At 42.8% G+C, this 17439-nt stretch overlaps 1 long non-coding RNA gene across 1 annotated transcript; it reads right to left on the bottom strand.

Annotated features, from left to right (window-relative positions):
- Positions 1–2017: 2017 nt before the first annotated feature.
- LOC138955416 (uncharacterized) lies at positions 2018–13966 on the bottom strand. The gene is made up of 3 exons (XR_011452222.1): positions 13846–13966; positions 11496–11666; positions 2018–3787 (listed from the first exon to the last, which is right to left on the bottom strand). It is a non-coding gene; the product is annotated as an uncharacterized lncRNA (long non-coding RNA).
- Between the last annotated feature and the right edge of the window lie 3473 nt (positions 13967–17439).

Genomic DNA, 17439 nt, shown 5'->3' on the forward strand with positions numbered 1-17439 from the left:
AGTACCAGCTTGATTTTCACACAGAAAAGTCACCACTGTATGCCCGAAAAGAATGCCTCGGTGGAGAGCAGCCGCAAACTGCAACAACTCGTCAATGTCCCCAGGCATTTCATAGCACACTTTCCCTCATAAAACTATGAGTCTCTTGTGGAAATGGAAGAGGTGTGTGCAGCACAAGCGTGCAGATTTCAAAGTGTCGGGCACTTTCTGGACACAAATTTCGCCATTTTTCTGCAGCACAAAAGTTGGCGTTTCATCCCTGAAACAAATGTTTTGACCACTGGCAGTGTCTTCCCTTCATAAAAGTCCGGAGAGGGCAGTATTACGCGAGGCTGGTACAGTCGACGAGCCATCGAAACTCCGAGGCGACATACGAACAGCGAATTATCTCACAAGAAGGAATGCGTTGAAGGTCAGAGTACATGCTTTTATTTTCATGCATATGTTCTGCGCGAACTTAGAATCCGGTTTCATTCTAGAATGGACCGGGTCCAGGTTGGAATTCTAACCCTGCGCAAGTACAGGGGTGCCATTCTAGAATGAAACCCTTGTTGCTGGTCCATTCTAGAATCGGCCGTGCGCAAGGTTGGAATTTGGGTCCAAGTTGGAATAGTCATTTCAGTTAGACTATCACACAGCCAAAGCCACAAATGTGGATTTTCTGTTTCTTTTTGTTTTTTGTGTGTTTGGTTGGGTTTTTTTTCGGGTTTTTTACACTTTACTCAAAGACATCGTGAATTGGGATTGTGATGTTCTGAAAGTGATTACGATTTTGAGAGACACTCAGCACTGATCGCTACGAACGGAAATTTCCGGACTGACAGTGTTTTGCCGATCTCGCTTGTAACTTTTAATCTTATTCATATACATGAAGTTGGTCTTCTGAATTGTGAAGATATAATGTCAACTTTTTTTTAAACCTGTGACAACAGCTCTATAACTCACTCTGTCCTTCTGTTGGTCTGTCTGTCGGTTAGTCGGTCTGACCGTCTGTCTGTCAAAAAAATTGTCAAAAAACCGGACATTTCCGAGAGGGAGACAGCGCTGACATTGCAAGCGGCCGCAACCGGCTCTCATAAAAAAAACAATACCGCCCTGGTAGTCCCCCTTGCTATGGTCTGCCTTTGTTTATTGCGTACTCAGGAGTGTCAACTTTCTTGACATGACATGACATCGCAAGATCGCCAAAGGATTTTTTTCAGGGGTAGACAAATCAGCCCCATTTTATCAAAGGGAAGGTGCAGGTGGAGATAATTCAAGGGAAGACAACTCTGTCTTACCTACAAACATTACGGCCCCCTTTATTCAAGGGTTTCATTCTAGAATGGCACCCCTGTACTTGCGCAGGGTTAGAATTCCAACCTGGACCCGGTCCATTCTAGAATGAAACCGGATTCTAAGTTCGCGCAGAACACATACACGTAAACATTGTTTTGCTGCGCAGCGAATACGAATTGGTGCAGAACAGTGTGTCTGGGTACGGCTGATATTCGCTGGAGGACAGATGCGCCACAGGCTAGATCTACAGAGTTACAGAACGGTCTGAGCTGAGCTAAGAGTAAGAGTAGTCAGGGTTGTGGACACGTAAGACAATGCGTGTGTCACGTTATCTATTCTATTCAGTCGCAAACTATGCCCTGATATCAATTCATGAAATTGGCAGCGTTTGCTGGAAGCATGGTTTAATGCTATTTTTACCAGATCTAAGCTTTTGGTGGATGTGCAACCGGTAAGGTAAACAGACACCTGCATGCTAGAGACAAGAAGATTACGAATTGTGCAGGGAATTAATCTTTCTGCATTGACTGAGAGACGCAAAACCAGTCTAATTGCTACAACATGGATACACATCCAGACGACTTCCAGAGGGTGTCTAAATGTTTAGTGTACTGTATAGACGAGAAGCATACTTTCGAATTGATTTATACTCGCATTCATTTTCTCTCTTCTTTTACTTCCAGACCTTATTCTAGCTTTGCAAAAAACGAGAATGTGTCTTTGACAGATACCATCCAAATAATACATTATGAAAACAAGTACAAGTTCATTTCTACTCATGTTAATCGTTTATGCTTTCTGTGCTGAGCGACATATGGATTGAATTTCTTTCGTAACTCACCTCCCGTCAACCTGCAAAACTATATATCTGTAAAAGTAGTTTCAAATAAAGTTAGTATGCTTCCGAATAAAAAATATGAAAGCATTTTCTGAAATGTTCAATTATAGACCAAAACGAAACATTCACGAGTATGTTGTTGACCTGATGGTCTTTATGGTAGACAGCAAGAGTTGCATGTTCAAGAAGTTTTACTTTAAGCAGTACATTTGAAAGAGCAAGGTAATTTAAGGTGGTATAATTTTAATGGTAGGTTCCACTGTAAGGCGACATGGAGGGTATCTTTGACGGACTCATTCAACATTCATACCCATGCACATCACCTCAAACACATAAGCTTAGTTCTTGAGTCAAATTTATTGGCTTCATAAAATAATATTGTGAATTTTTGTCCGTTTGCAGATTGGCTTATCCATGAATTTTTTTCGAAAATATCTTGCGATCTACGTACGCATAATGTAACACGTGAAGAAGAACATAAAAAGTTCGTCAAGAGGAATCTAATTTGCATTTGCCTTCCTTATTGTTAATTTTTTCTTCATAGAGACTACTTGAAAGAAACAAAATGTTTAACCATTTCAAGGCCTCTGAACACGTTTAAAAAAAATGCAGGTCTTTGCTCACTATATCAGGAAAAATCATCTCTCGACTTGAACACATACCAATAATCAACAGCCTCACTGCTTCTTGGAGCTGGATTTTGTGTGTGGAATGAATTACACATGTGGCGTTTTATAAATTAATTCATAGAAGATGTACATTCGTGCAGAAAGGCTTTAATTTAATAATTAGGTCTTCGTGATGTTCTCTTAAAATAACTAACATGTGTGCCCTTTACCGGGCCTCTGAACCAGTTTTGTGAATATGCAGGTTAAACTCGTGCCTTTTCTGTGTTATCAGTGTATTTCTCATCCAGGCATGGATGCGTCCTCTTAAATGGACAGCCCTTCGACAGCCCTTTCCGTGTAAACGATTGGGTTCAAAATCTCAAATCTTACCAGGCTTTAACATGGGATATGGACATCCTTCCGTTTTGAAAAATACCAGAACTGAACACTCTGTATGGGTACTCTCTTTGCGAATGTAGAATTTTATGAATTAACTTCTTAAACGCCACACGTGTAAAACATGCCCTAAAAAATCCAGCTCCAAAAACCAGTCAGGATGTTGATTCCTGGTATATGTTCAAGTCAAGAGATTTTTTTTCTATGTAAAAGTCTTCGCAGATCTGTGTAGTGAGCAATTTTTGGAAAAGGACGTGCCTTTAAGCCTGTATAGACGGTTTGATTGTTGAGATACCTGGTGGCAATGGCCGCACGGGTGGCAAGAGGTAGTAATGCACAGATGACAACAAACCGACATGCATTTTAATAAAAAGTTAGGAGGCAATTGAGAGGGGGAAACATTTTGTTAATTTCCAGAATCTTTATGAAGAAATAATGAACGAGAAGAAAGTCTGGCCTTTAAGTAAATGCAAATTAAACTATGTATACTTTTGACAAACTTTTTCTGTTCTTATTCACATGTTAAAATGTGTGCAGAGATCGTGAGTTACTTCCAAAAAAACCATGTTTCAGGCAACAGGCAAACGGACAATACTGGACACAGGCTATGCTGACCGGCTCATGGACTGACTACCTGATGCTGAAGTACACCAACAGTGGACAATATCTGGAACAAAATGTTGCAGCATGTGAACCATGCACCGCACCACGTGACAACCCAGTATCATCTTCAAACCATGCAGGAAGCTGTTCAACCAAAGATACTTGTTCAACACAGTCACACGATTTGTAAAAGTATAGTTTCAGCCTTCTGTAGCTCAGGGAGTTTGAACCCCACTCTTCATCCGTTTAGGAAAGTATTTCTGATTGTTTTGACTGCACAGGTTGGTAATGGTACGATGATGCTTCTGCCGAGAAACCCCACTCGCTCAGGGGTGTCGTTTGGGTCGGCCCTTTGGCCAATCGCCGATTTTTGTTTTACTTTGGCCGAAACTTTCATGTCCCTATCGGCCAAATGTCCGAAGAGTATTCGCCTGAATCGGCCAAAGTTTGTCCAGTTTTTTGTATTGGTCAGGCTTTGATTGCTAAAACTGCTGCCGATGTACTTAGTCAACTGACTGACGTTTATTTCCTTCGCGAATACCAAAAACGAAACATCAATGTTTTGAACAGAAGCCATTGACGAAAATTATAGATGCAAGAGTGGTTTCCCTTGGACAAGGGAAACCACACTCTCAGCGTTTGCGTTCGCCGGTTCGCGATAGTTTATCAGTCAGTCAGTGCTTTCGATTTGGATTTGAAATGTCGCAACCAAAAAAGAAAAAAAAAACTAAATTGGCTAAGGTTTGCTACCATTCGCCAAGGTAAGTGATTCCTGACAAAATGACAGAAACACCGCGAATGTGGACAGTGTCAGTGTGAGTGGTAGTAGTGTTGTCGAGTCGATCGAAGCAGACGACATAGCAGACGATAGTCACCGCGAATCGCAATCTGCTGAGCCAGAGAATAACAAGTCGCGTTAGGCGAAATAACAACATTTAGTCAAGCTGTCGAACGCACTGCATTTTTTCACCAAGACCGCATACTCATAGTTTCGTCAGTCCACCGCTAGTGGCAAAGGCAGTGAAATCGACAAGCCAGAATAGTGCGGTAATGGTCGCGCTTTTCTGTATCTCTTTTCTTTTTAGTGTACTGAGTTTGATTTTAATCCAAACATATCATATCTATATGTTTTTGGAATCAGGGACCGACAATTCATCAATTATTTTTTAAGCCACCAAGCTGAAATGCAATACCAAAGTCCGGCCTTTGTCGAAGATTGCTTTGCCAAAATTTCAATCAATTTGATTGAAAAATGAGGGTGTGAGACTGCCGCCTCAACTTTTACAAAAAGCCGGATATGACGTCATCAAAGGTATTTATCGAAAAACTTAAAAACACTGTCCGGGGATATCATTCCCAGGAACTCTCATGTCCAATTTCATAAAGATCGGTCCAGTAGTTTAGTCTGAATCGCTCTACACACAGACACACACACACACATACACCACGACCCTCGTCTCGATTCCCCCTCTATGTTAAAACATTTAGTCAAAACTTGACTAAATGTAAAAAGGAAGAAAGAAAGAAACAACAAGAAAATAAATTAAAAAAGATCGCAAAGGCGAATGGGGAAAACCACACGAGAAATGCGTAAATGTTTTTTTGGGAAAAAATAACAACTACAGCAAACAACAAGTTGCGTAAGGAGAAATTAGTACATTTAGACAAGCTGTGGAACTCACAGAATGAAACTGAACGCACTGCATTTTTTCACAATGACTGTAGTCGGCCGCTAGTGCAAAAGGCAGTGAAAATGACGAGCCTTTTTAGCGCGGTAGCGGTTGCGCTGTGCTGCATAGCACGCTTTACTGTACCTCTCATCGTTTTAACTTTCTGGGTGTGTTTTTTTTTTTTTTTTTTTTTTTTGGGGGGGGGGGGGGGGGGGGGAGCATCCTTCTTCATGGGTCTTTTTTTTAATTTTTTCTACTTCTTTCTGGACATGTATTCATATGATGGACAATTGTTTTTGCTCTTCATTACCATTACTCTATCGTTACAGCTATTTCATTCACCTTTGCTATGTCTAGTAGTTTGTGCGTTTGTTTGCGTGTATGTGCGTGTGTGTGTGTGTGTGTGTGTGTGTGTGTGTGTGTGTGTGTGTGTGTGTGTTGTTGTTGTTGTTTCCATAATTCTGTTAAATAAGCGTGTTTTTAATTCAAACATATCATATTTATATGTTTTTGGAATCAAGAATCGACAAGGAATAAGATGAAATTGTTTTTAAAACGATTTCGGAAATTTAATTTTAATCATAATTTTTATATTTTTAATTTTCAGAGCTTGTTTTTAATCCGAATATAACATATTTATATGTTTTTGGAATCAGAACATGATGAAGAATAAAGTAAAAGTAATTTTGGATCGTTTTATAAATAAATAATTTTATTTACAATTTTCAGATTTTTAATGACCAAAGTCATTAAATAATTTTTAAGGCCTCCATGCTGAAATGCAATACCGAAGTCCGGCCTTTGTCGAAGATTGCTTGGCAAAAATTTCAATCAATTTGAATGAAAAATGAAGGTGTGACAGTGCCGCCTCAACTTTTACAAAAAGCCGGATATGACGTCATAAAAGACATTTATCGAAAACATGAAAAAAAATGTCTGAGGATATCATACCCAGGAACTCTTATGTAAAATTTCATAAAGATCGGTCCAGTAGTTTAGTCTGAATCGCTCTACACACACACACGCACACACACACACACACACACACACACACACACACACACACACACACACACACACACACACACACCACGACCCTCGTCTCGATTCCCCCTCTATGTTGAAACATTTAGTCAAATCTTGATTAAATGTAAAAAAGTAACCACCAAGAAAAACCCACAAAAAACAGACCGTGATTAAAATCGCATTCCACGTTTTTACATTTAGTCAAGTTTTTTTTCATTTTTTCGATAAATGTCTTTGATGACGTCACATCCGGCTTTTTGTAAAAGTTGAGGCGGCACTGTCACACCCTCATTTTGATTGACATTTTTGTAAAGCAATCTTCGACGCAGGCCGGACTTCGGTATTGCATTTCAGCTTGGTGGCTTAAAATCTAATTAATGACTTTGCTCCTTAAAAATCTGAAAATTGTAATAAACATTTTTCTTATATAAAACGATCCAAATTTACGTTCATCTTATTCTACATCATTTCCTGATTCCAAAAACATATAAATATGTTTTATTTGGATTAAAAACAAGCTCTGACAAGTCGCGTAAGGCGAAATTACTACATTTAGTCAAGCTGTGGAACTCACAGAATGAAACTGAACGTAGTCCGCCGCTAGTGCAAAAGGCAGTGAAAGTGACGAGCCTGTTTGGCGCGGTAGCGGTTGCGCTGTGCTTCATAGCACGCTTTACTGTACCTCTCTTCGTTTTAACTTTCTGAGCATGTTTTTAATCCAAACATATCATATCTATATGTTTTTGGAATCAGGAACCGACAAGGAATAAGATGAAATAGTTTTTAAAACGATTTCGGAAATTTAATTTTGATCATAATTTTTATATTTTTTAATTTTCAGAGCTTGTTTTTAATCCAAATATAACATATTTATATGTTTTTGGAATCAGAAAATGATGACGAATCAGATGAACGTAAATTTGGATCGTTTTATAATATTTTTTTTTTTTTACAATTTTTAGATTTTTAATGACCAAAGTCATTAATTAATTTTTAAGCCACCAAACTGAAATGCAATACCAAAGTCCGGCCTTCGTCGAAGATTGCTTGGCCAAAATTTCAATCAATTTGATTGAAAAATGAGGGTGTGACAGTGCCGCCTCAACTTTTACAAAAAGCCGGATATGACGTCATCAAAGACATGTATCGAAAAAAAAAAAAAAACGTCCGGGGATATCATTCCCAGGAACTCTCATGTCAAATTTCTTAAAGATTGGTCCCGTAGTTTAGTCTGAATCGCTCTATACACACACACACACACAGACACACACACACACACACATACAAGTGTACACCACACCCTCGTCTCGATTCCCCCCTCTACGTTAAAACATTTAGTCAAAACTTGACTAAATGTAAAAATTAAAAACATAAAAATTATGATCAAAATTAAATTTCCGAAATCGATTTAAAAACAATTTCATCTTATTCCGTGTCGGTTCCTGATTCCAAAAACATATACATGTAGATATGATATGTTTGGATTAAAAACACGCTCAGAAAGTTAAAACGAAGAGAGGTACAGAAATGCGTGCTATGCAGCACAGCGAAACCACTACCGCGCTAAACAGGCTCGTCAGTTTCACTCCGTTTTGCACAAGCGGCGGACTACGGTCATTGTTAAAAAATGCAGTGCGTTCAGTTTCATTCTGTGAGTTCCACAGCTTGACTAAATGTAGTAATTTCGCCGTACGCGACTTGTTTTGCGGAGGGGACAGTGTCAGCTGATAAGCAATTATTGAGCGACAGTGCCAACGCGGGACTGAAACGAAGGGTAGTGATGCGAAAAGTGCATGACTTGACGCGGACTATGAAAGGGATAAGCCCATCACATAGGGCTGTCGCCACTCCAGTTTTAATGGCAACAAGAAAAGCACGTCTCCATATCCCTCTTTTTCACAGGTGTAGTGTGTGCCCAGTGCACACCCGTTTCAACCCTGTGCACGGATTTTGACGGATTAGCTCGTAGACGCCGCCTGAATTTTGCCAATTAGGCCAGGTAATGCTTGAACTGCGGTTCACCTTGACTACTTTCAGGCTTCTTTTTCTACTCTCTGTTCCAATGTAAAGGTTTTTTTTAACCTTTGCCGTGCTTCCTGGGTTCACACAAACCCATACTTTTAAAGAGTAGTAGTGATTGTAACTATCCCTCTGCCGACGGCGCGGGTTCTGCTACACCCATAATTACCAAAGCGGCGGAACAGTGTCTGTCTGCCTGTTTGTCTCCAAGAGACTGTCTGTCTCTCTGTCTGTCTGTCCGTATCTCTCTGTCTGTATGTCTGTTGTCAGTTGCTCTGTCTGTCTGTCTATCCGTCTATCTGACTGTCTGTCTATCTGACTCTCTGTCTCTCTCTCTGTCTCTCTCTCTCTGTCTCTCTCTCTCTCTCTTTCTCTCTGTCTCTCTGTCTGTCTCTCTGTCTGTCTCTCTCTCTGTCTCTCTCTCTCTTAGTCTCTCTCTCTGTCTCTCTTTCTTAGTCTCTCTCTCTCTCTTTCTTAGTCTCTCTCTCTTTCTTAGTCTCTCTCTCTCTCTCTTTCTTAGTCTCTCTCTCTCTATCTTTCTTAGTCTCTATCTCTTTCTTAGTCTCTCTCTCTCTCTCTTTCTTAGTCTCTCTCTCTCTTTCTTAGTCTCTCTCTCTCTTTCTTAGTCTCTCTCTCTCTCTCTCTCTCTCTCTTTCTTAGTCTCTCTCTCTCTCTCTTTCTTAGTCTCTCTCTCTCTCTTTCTTAGTCTCTCTCTCTCTCACTTTCTTAGTCTCTCTCTCTCTCTCTTTCTTAGTCTCTCTCTCTCTCTCTCTTTCTTAGTCTCTCTCTCTCTCTCTCTTTCTTAGTCTCTCTCTCTCTCTTTCTTAGTCTCTCTCTCTCTTTCTTAGTCTCTCTCTCTCTCTCTCTTTCTTAGTCTCTCTCTCTATTTCTTAGTCTCTCTCTCTTTCTTAGTCTCTCTCTTTCTTAGTCTCTCTCTCTCTTTCTTAGTCTCTCTCTCTCTCTTTCTTAGTCTCTCTCTCTCTCTCTTTCTTAGTCTCCCTCTCTCTCTTTCTTAGTCTCTCTCTCTCTCTTTCTTAGTCTCTCTCTCTCTTTCTTTGTCTCTCTCTCTCTCTCTTTCTTAGTCTCTCTCTCTCTTTCTTAGTCTCTCTCTCTCTCTTTCTTAGTCTCTCTCTCTCTCTTTCTTAGTCTCTCTCTCTCTTTCTTATTCTCTCTCTCTCTTTCTTAGTCTCTTTCTCTCTCTTTCTTAGTCTCTCTCTCTCTCTCTTTCTTAGTCTCTCTCTCTCTCTTTCTTAGTCTCTCTCTCTTTCTTTCTTTGTCTCTCTCTCTCTCTCTTTCTTAGTCTCTCTCTCTTTCTTAGTCTCCCTCTCTCTCTTTCTTAGTCTCTCTCTCTCTTTCTTAGTCTCTCTCTCTCTTTCTTAGTCTCTCTCTCTCTCTTTCTTAGTCTCTCTCTCTCTCTTTCTTAGTCTCTCTCTCTTTCTCTTTCTTAGTCTCTCTCCCTCTCTTTCTCTCTCTCTCTTTCTTAGTCTCTCTCTTTCTTTCTTAGTCTCTCTCTCTCTTTCTTAGTCTCTCTCTCTCTCTCTCTTTCTTAGTATCTCTCTCTCTTTCTTAGTCTCTCTCTCTCTCTTTCTTAGTCTCTCTCTCTCTCTTTCTTAGTCTCTCTCTCTCTTTCTTAGTCTCTCTCAGTCTCTCTCAGTCTCTTCCCCCCCCCCCCCCCCCTCTTCCTCCCCTGCAAGAAGTCGGTGAAGGGAGAAACTCGATGCACCCACTGAAGTAGCGCTGTGGGTTTCCCTGAACCCACCCCGTCGTTAGAGAAATAAACGGTAAAAACCCTCTTTCAAATGTATGGGTTCAGACAAGCCCGCATCGTCGTTAGAGAAATAAACGGTAAAAACCCTCTTTCAAATGTATGGTTTCAGACAAACCCGCATCGTCGGGCGTGTGTAGTCAAAAGCGGCATCCGGCAACTATTTGTGTATGGCAAAACACGTACGGCCGTGGATTTCCTTGCGAGGGGTTATAAGCTTACTTATTTCTTTTTTTGTCCTCGAAAAAAAGAAGAAATTTTGTCCGTGAATTATTTTTCTTTTTTCTGTCTGTAAAGCCGGGGGAAGTTAATTGTTTTTTTAATTGTCACAGTATGCAAACGGTCTTCCTTCTAACCATACTATATATGATGTCGGGAGCAGATATCAGTGAAGATAAATTGCCATTATTTAATACCAATGTTAAAAGAAATAATGAGTGGCTGCTGACACCAGTTGATCCTGTTTAAAATCAAGGATAAGCCACAAATTGTTTATAAAATAGCTAAAATTCTTCAGCTTCAGGAGGGCTTTGCCCCCAGACCCCCAAACGGGACCCTGGACCCCATGTCCCAGGTTGTAACCCCCCCCCCCCCCCCCCGCCTCTGGCTTGGCTGCTCCGCCCCTGTAATCTGTGTTCCTAAGACAATGATTGTATGTATTGGTGTTCCCCTCTTGAGTCTTGTGCTTCAATGTTACGGTGACTTTGGATGAGCCAAAATGATAGCCGAACTTTTTCCAAGATGCCCTAAAGCTTTCTGACAGTGACAGTTTCGGCCAAATGTCCCAACATGAAAATGTCTAGCAAAACCCCTGTCGCTAGCGCACCAGCTGCCTGTTATGGGTAAGCGACGTGCTTGTATTTCCTGCAAAGCAAGACAGAATAAAACAGCAGCTTAGTTTGAGCTTTTAAGACATTCGTACCAGAGAAAACGTGTACGTGTTTGTTTGGAGAGGGTGGATAGAATCATAAGACACGCTGTGTCTATGTGACGTAGAGCAGGTTTTCACATTCATGCTGAAGCACTGTGTGATCGCTATTCTTTCTGGCATATCTTACCTTGATTTCAGATAGACTGGGAACCGAAATGAGGATGTCTACATGAATAAACTATGCTGATATGTATGTGTTTAGAAATAAAGAATAGTTTTAATGATATATGATGGTGTGTTTTGTTTTTTAATCCAATGTGATATTTTCGTATTTGAAAACAAATTGTACACTCTGTGGTCAATTTTACTTTCAGATAAATAAATCTATCATAATGGAAATCATCTGTTTGTGTTGTGTTACTCATTTTGATCAATGTTGAGTCGTCCATATTCCTGTGTGTACGCATGGTATGCAGTTTGAAGGTAGTAGATGTCCGAGCAAACATAGGAGGATGTGCTGTTAGGCTGTTTCCTCATCCAGGTTTTCCAGATATTCGAATTAAGTTCCCTCTTGGAGTTTCTGCACTGACACCTGATAAGCAAAATACACGTATCACTCTGTGACCATGGCAACATGTATCATCTGTATGCCCCGTTCAAAAATTACCTTGAGATTCTAAGGTATACACAGAAATTGCAGTGGATCACAAAAACAACACGAACAGTAGTACATATATTCACAGTTTAAAAATTCATGCAATGAGAGTCAATAACCCGATTTAACCCCAGGTAGATTCAGGGTCCCACTGACTGAATCTCATATGGTTGCTTTTCGGCACACACCATACATTTTTAATGGGACTGTGAGGTTTTGTTACTACAGTAAAATAGTAGCAACGTACTGTCTGTTCGTGACGTTTGAGAAGGGGTCAACCCGCTATTGCCGCGGCCCGTTGTTGCCGCGGCCCGTTATTGCCGCGTCCCGTTGTTGCCGCGGCCCATTATTGCCGCGGCCCTTATTTTCTTCTTTTTTTTTCTTCATTTTTTCATTATGTACATTAATTTTTATTGACGAGAAAATCTCTTACGCAAGGAGAAAGGACGACCCCCAGCGGAAGTTTTCGCCACGTCCGCAGGGATTGGAACTCGCAATCCTGTGCATTGGAGGCAGGCGCGGCGGCCCTCCCGAGGGAGGGAGAGAGGGAGGGACGGAGAGAAATAGTGGGATGGAGGGAGAGAGAGGGAGGGAGGGAGTGAGAGAGGGGAAGGGAGGGAGATAGGGAGGGAAGAAGAGAGATGGAGGGAGAGTGAGAGAGTAGAGATGGGATGGAGGGAGGAAGGAAGAAGATAGGGGGGAGAGGAAGTGTGGGAGGGATGGAGGGAAAGAGATAGTGGGATGGAGGTAGAGAGAGAGGAGGGAGGGAGATAGGGTGGGAGGAAGAGAGTGGGAGGGAGAGAGAGGAGGAGGGAGGGAGAGAAAGAGAGTGGGATGGAGGGACAGAGGGGAGGGAGTGAGAGTGAAGGAGGGAGGTAGAAAAAAGTCGATTGTTGGCGGTAGGGAGGGAGGGAGAAAAGGAGGGAGGGAGGGAGAAAAGGAGGCAGGGAAGTAGTGAGATATATAGAGAGGGAGGAAGGGAGGGAGAGAGAGATGTGGACTTATTATCTGCTTATCTAAGCACTCTAAAAGGTAGAAATTAACACAGGAGATGTGCATTGATTTCTTCTTTTTGATGAACGAAAAATATCATTTTTGAAAAAAATGGACTTACTCGGTTTTGTCAGCACACGGCAGAGTTACCAACTCTGTTGTTTGATGGCATCTGACTGGCGCAATTTTTCTTTTTTTTTTAAACGGAATCAGGGGATCTTTCTTGCTGGAAAGTTCCGCGGCAATAGCGGGTTGCGGCAATAGCGGGTTGCAGCAATAACGGGCCGCGGCAACAACGGGCCGCGGCAATAGCGAGTTGTAAGTTATGTAACCTTTGAGAATACCGATCTATGCACTATCGCATTGTCTTTTTGTAGTGTGACTGTCCGATATTGCGTACTCCTAAAAATCAATGATCAAAAAGTTTGAACTGCTGTAATCGGGTTTCAGCATATGTCTGACAGTGCTTATTTGCTTCCAAAACGGCTTGCGATATCACGCCATCAGCGTTTCGCCACTGCTCAGAAAATCTTATGATTTCAGATCTAGTTTAAGATCGGAAATCACGTGTGCTCGTTGAAAATTCATTTAGTACTTCCCTTTGACCGTTTCGCAAGAAAAATGTCAGGATCACTATTAGCACATTAGCCCAACGCCATTTGAAATAAGTTTCACTGTTTAGTGGTGTCAATGTCATGTAGTGTCTTACTGTTGCAAATAAAAATACCAGGATAAGTGCAGTTTTGTCCGAAAGAAACAGGCTTTGCACAATGTTAACTTGCTGTCTACATGTTTCGTTGTGTGACTGTAGAATTACTCAGAATTCCAAGAGAAAATAAGGATAGTCGCGTGTGAACATCACGGTGGAAGCATTTATTCTAAACTGGGCAGTTTAATCCGTGATTAAAGATAGGAAAATAAACAACACCATAATAGCATAAATCCATAATCTTTACATGCTTACAGATCTGTGGAAGCACATCGATCAACTGATCTGTGAAAAACACACCTGACTTCGATCTAGCACTGCAAGAGGTAGCGACTACCAGGGACCTATATTTAATATGAGGTCTATGCGACTACGGACTAGTGTGTCAACATCACAACAAAGAGAATCACATACCATTTCGTATTGCCGCTTATGCTGGCTCTGTTTCAAGCAGTTCATTGTGGCCTCGCAATCATTTTAACGACGAAGTGGCTCAAACGGGCACGGTAAAACCTCAGGCTGGCTGAAAACCGGTCCGTATTCCACTTGTCTTCCTCACTGCTGGACCGGCCATATTTGTTGTTCAAGGCCCGTGACGTAGCACATGTATGTGCACAAGGTCATGAGCCAAGACCAGGGCCGGACCAAATGAGTTGTAAGGGGAGGGTTCCTCCTTTTGGGGGGGGGCAAATGCGAACTAGGGGGGTCCGGTGGCATGCTCCCCCGGAAAATTTTTGAAAAACGGTTCAAATCTGTGCAATCTGGTGCATTCTGGGCCTTGTTTTGAGGGTTAAGAGCAGCATTGTTTTGGTGCTAAAACTAGTAAAAGTCAAAGCAAGGTACATGCTTTTTCCAGGGGTGGGGTTCCGGAACCCCTGGAACCCCCCCCCTGGGTCCGGCCCTGAAGACTGCGCGCGCGATGGAACGATTCAGAACAGCCAGCAAACGAGTCAAAGTATACTTTTTGGACTTCTGTGTTCATTTTTACACACGCATTTGTGGTTGATGAATTAAGAGGGTCAACATATCAAAAGTGACCCTAAACCTTGGACTTTTCCTGAAAGAAAACTTATTTCCACTGTACAACTCAGTCCCAGAGCACGGCACTTTTCACTCATAAGAACAATAGACGTATACAGACAGAAATGGATTCGTTGTGTGACAAGAAATTCAATACAAGAAATCAATTCATAAAAAAGTAAACTCACCACAACAAGTATGCAGCCAGTGTGTGGATTTTTGGTATTCGTCCAAGTTGGGGGATGGTCTCAACCGCTGCAAAAGCCTGGCAAGATTTGAGATGGTGAGCTGAACAGTTTTCACGAAAACTTGAGGAGTGTGCCTTTAAGTATAATTAAAAAGTCAAAAAGAATCATAAAGAATTTTCTTTTTTTTAAAGGGTTCAGTAGTCGTCAAGTGATATCGCTACAAGATATCAAGCATGAGCCTTTTAGGCGAATCATGATATCGTTTGTGAGACATGACTGTTATCATTTGCTAACAGTCCGCATATTAGAAATAACGGTTTTATTACCGTTTAATTCGACCAAAACAAATTTCGAAGCGACCCCGCGAATTAGACAGAAAAGCCGCAATGGGAACTTGAGCGCTGCTACCTGATTATGCCTGTCAGTCAAAGAATTCTCGTGACCTGGGTCAGCCAATCAGAGTAATACTCCTGACGTGATGAATATTCACAGATCAAATACGTTTGACACACAACAATCTCACAAGATAAAAAACGCTCGCGCTGGACCCGAGTACTCTTCAGACATTCACACACACACATACACACACACACACACACACACACACACACACACACACACACACACACACACACACTCTCTCTCCCTCACTCCTTCTCTCTCTTCCTCTCTCTCTCTCTCTCTCTCTCTCTCTCTCTCACACACACACACACACACACACACACACACACACACACACACACACACACACACTACCACATCTCCATTCTAAAACACGTCACGTTCCAAATCAAAAGACGACATTCTATTTTCTTACGTCACTATTCTTGGTTTACGGTACCATTCGGCGGCTACGAGTATGGCATAGTCTTGGTTTGCCGAGACCTTGCACCGTTCTATCAGACTGCCTGGCTGGCTGTTGCACCGCGAATTCCTCCCACCGCCAAGTCGTTTTTTTTGTGGTTTATTTCGCATTTAGGTTCCAGGTAACATTATGAAGTTTTAATACGATCAATCGGACCTATTATCAAGTTAGTGTATCAACTTTTGAACGAACTGCGCCCAGTAGTTTCCCAGCAATAAGCTGTTAAGTCGAGACACACACACAGACACACAATTAAAGTCTGCTGGACCCTTGTACTAGCGTACTCGGGGATAAACCATGTTCAACATGCGTTTCGGTTGCTTCGCTTTTTCTTGATGAATAGAGAGCGACAGATTTCGAACCGACTTAAGACGGATGGGAAATGACGTAAAGATACATTTGACGTAACGCGAGTGACGCAATTTCACTTGATTTTTCGAACTTAGGTAATTTAGATTTCAAGTGAGCGGGTCGGCATTTCACACTCAGAGGATGGGCGGTACCTTGCTGTTCCGTAAAGCACCCACCGACAAAACTCGCTTATCGGTATTTTTTTTTAGATAAAGAGAGTATTATCTGACAGCATTTGAAGTGTCATTCTGTAGAATAAATCACGGTGATCTTGTTGATTTAAATTTTTACTTTGTTTTGTCAATTTTTAGCTTGATAAACAAAAAGGGTCCCTGCCTGAACGTTATAACATTTACCAGATCACCTAGAATCTGTCTAATTGGTCAAAAAGCCATATGGGGCACTGAATTGGTAATAAATAATTATACCTCCCCCTACCCCCTCCCCCCCCCCAACTATCGATCCAATCCCCCCCACCGCACTCCGCCACTACATCCCGTTCCTGTCCAACACTACCCCCCCCCCCCATCCCCTCCTCCAATAAAGGACACAATCCTCCCACCGCCCTTGCTTCCCAATCCACCACCACCACCCCCTGGACTCCCATCCATAACTTGACACCACGCCCATCCCCCCTACCACCACCTGGACTCCCATCCATAACTTGACACCACGCCCATCCCCCCTACCACCACCACCCCCTAGACTCCCATCCATAACTTGACACCACGCCCATCCCCCCTACCACCACCTGGACTCCCATCCATAACTTGACACCACGCCCATCCCCCCTACCACCACCACCCCCTGGACTCCCATCCATAACTTGACACCACGATCATCCCCCCTACCACCACCTGGACTCCCATCCATAACTTGACACCACGCCCATCCCCCCTACCACCACCACCCCCTGGATTCCCATCCATAACTTGACACCACGCCCATCCCCCCTTACCACCACCACCCCCTGGACTCCCATCCATAACTTGACACCACGCCCATCCCCACTACCACCACCTGGACTCCCATCAATAACTTGACACCACGCCCATCCCCCCTACCACCACCACACTCTGGACTCCCATCCATCACTTGACACCACACCCATCCCCCCTACCACCACCTGGACTCCCATCCATAACTTGACACCACGCCCATCCCCCCTTCCACCACCACCCCCTGGACTCCCATCCATAACTTGACACCACGCCCATCCCCCCTACCACCACCACCCCCTGAACTCCCATCCATAACTTGACACCACACCCATCCCCCCTACCACCACCACCCCCTGGACTCCCATCCATAACTTGACACCACGCCCATCCCACCCTACCACCACCACACCCTGGACTCCCATCCATAACTTGACACCACGCCCATCCCCACCTACCACCACCACCCCCTGGACTCCCATCCATAACTTGACACCACGCCCATCCCCACCTACCACCACCACCCCTCTGGACTCCCATCCATAACTTGACACCACGCCCATCCCCCCCTACCACCACCACCCCCTGGACTCCCATCCATAACTTGACACCACGCCCATCCCCCCCTACCACCACCACCCCCAGG

This window comes from Littorina saxatilis, unplaced genomic scaffold (assembly GCF_037325665.1).
Source record: "Littorina saxatilis isolate snail1 unplaced genomic scaffold, US_GU_Lsax_2.0 scaffold_424, whole genome shotgun sequence".
Lineage (NCBI taxonomy): Eukaryota > Metazoa > Mollusca > Gastropoda > Littorinimorpha > Littorinidae > Littorina > Littorina saxatilis.